The sequence below is a fragment of the Bison bison genome, unplaced genomic scaffold, assembly GCF_000754665.1.
Source record: "Bison bison bison isolate TAMUID 2011002044 unplaced genomic scaffold, Bison_UMD1.0 scf7180017864180, whole genome shotgun sequence".
Taxonomy (NCBI): Eukaryota; Metazoa; Chordata; class Mammalia; order Artiodactyla; family Bovidae; genus Bison; species Bison bison.
The window spans coordinates 13515982-13518407 of record NW_011494752.1 but is presented as its reverse complement, the minus strand read 5'-3'; positions in this window follow the sequence as shown (position 1 = coordinate 13518407).

Here is a 2426-nt window from a genome sequence, read left to right as displayed (position 1 = left end):
CTTTGTTCGTAGTGATACTTCCTAAGGCACACTTGACTTCACATTCCAGGATGTCTGGCTCTAGGTGAGTGATCACATCACTGTGGTTATCTGGTCATGAAGATCTTTTTTATAGTTCTTCTGTGTATTCCTGCCACCTCTTCTTAATATCTTCTGCTTCTGTTAGGTCCATATCATTTCTGTCCTTTATTGTGTTCATCTTTGCATGAAATGTTCCCTTGGTGTCTCTAATTTTCTTGAAGAGATCTCTAGTCTTTCTATTGTTTCCCTCTATTTCTTTACACTGATCGCTGAGGAAGGCTTTCTTATCTCTCCTTGCTGTTCTTTGGAACTCTGCATTCAAATGGGTATATCCTTCCCTTTCTCTTTTGCCTTTACCGCTCTTCTTTTCTCAGCTATTTGTAAGGCCTTGTCAGACAACCATTTTGCCTTTTTGCATTTCTATTTCTTGGGGATGGTCTTGATCACTGCCTCCTGTACAATGTCACAAACCTCCGTCCATAGTTCTTCAGATACTCTAGCAGATCTAATCCCTCGAATCTATTTGTCACTTCCACTGTATAATCATAAGGAATTTGATTTAGGTCATACCTGAATGGTCTACTGGTTTTCCCTACTTTCTGCAATTTAAGTCTGAATTTGGTAATATGGAGTTCATCATCTGAGCTGCAGTCAGCTCCTTGTCTGACTGTATAGAGCTTCTCCATCTTTGACTGCAAGGAATATAATCAATCTGATTTCAGTATTGACCATATGGTAATGTCCATGTGTAGAGTCTTCTCTTGTGTTGTTGGAAGAGAGTGTTTGCTATGACCAGTGTGTTCTCTTGGCAAAACTCTATTCACCTTTGCCCTGCTTCATTCTGTACTTGAAGGCCAAATTTGCCTGTTACTCCAGGTACCTCTTGACTTCCTACTTTTGCATTCCAGTCCCCTATAATGAAGAGGACATCTTTTTTGGGGGTGTTAGTTCTAGAAGGTCTTGTAGGTCTTCATAGAACCGTTCAACTTCAGCTTCTTCAGCGTTACTGATTGGGGCATAGACTTGGATTACGATATTGAACTGTTCAACAGTACGTGAACCGTGAACTTCCAGATGTTCAAGCTGGATTTAGAAAAGGCAGAGGAACCAGAGATCAAATTGCCAACATCTGTTGGATCATTGAAAAAGCAAGAGAGCTCCAGAAAAACATCTATTTCTGCTTTATTGACTATGCCAAAGCCTTTGACTGTGTGGATCACAACAAACTGTGGAAAATTCTGAAAGAGATGGGAATACCAGACCACCTGACCTGCCTCCTGAGAAATCTGTATGCGGGTTAAGAAGCAACAGTTAGAACTGGACATGGAACAACAGACTGGTTCCAAACTGGGAAAGGAATACATCAAGATGGTATATTGTCACCCTGCTTATTTAACTTATATGCAGAGTACATCATGTGAAATGACAGGCTGGATGAAGCACAAGCTGGAATCAAGATTGCTGGAAAAATATCAATAACCTTAGATATGCAGATGACACCACCCTTATGGCAGAAAGTGAAGAGGAACTAAAAAACCTCTTGAAGAAAGTGAAAGAAGAGAGTGAAAAAGTTTTCTTATAGCTCAACATTCAGAAAACTAAGATCATGGCATCTGGTCCTGTCACTTCATGGGAAATAGATGGGGAAACAGTGGAAACTGTGACAGACTGTATTTTGGGGGGCTCAAAAATCACTTTACATGGTGACTGCAGTCATGAAATTAAAAGACGCTTACTCCTTCGAAGAAAAGTTATGACCAACCTAGACAGTATATTAAAAAGCAGAAACATTACTTTGCCAACAAAGATCTGTCTAGTCAAAGCTATGGGTTTTCCAGTAGTCATGTATGGATATGAGAGTTGGACTATAAAGAAAGCTGAGTGCCAAAGAATTGATGCTTTTTTTTTTTTTTTTCAAAGAATTGATGCTTTTGAACTGTGGTGTTGGAGAAGGCTCTTGAGAGTCCCTTGGACTGCAAGGAGATCCAACCAGACCATCCTAAAGGAAATCAGTCCTGAATATTCTTTGGAAGAACTGATGCTGAAGCTGAATCTCTAATACTTTGGCCACCTGATGCGATGAACTGACTCCCTGGAAAAGACCCTGATGCTGGGAAAGATTGAAGGCTGGAAGAGAAGGGGATGACAGAGGATGAGATGGTTGGATGGCATCACCGATGTGATGACATGAGTTTGAGTAAACTCCGGGAGTTGGTGATGGACACAGGGAGGCCTGGTGTGCTGCAGTCCATGGAATTACAAAGAGTCGGTCACAACTGAGTGACTGAACTGAACTGAACTCAGTGGTTTGCCTTGGAAATGAACAGAGATCATTCTGTCATTTTTGAGATTGCATCCAAGTACTGCATTTTGGACTCTTTTGTTGACTATGAGGGCTACTCCAT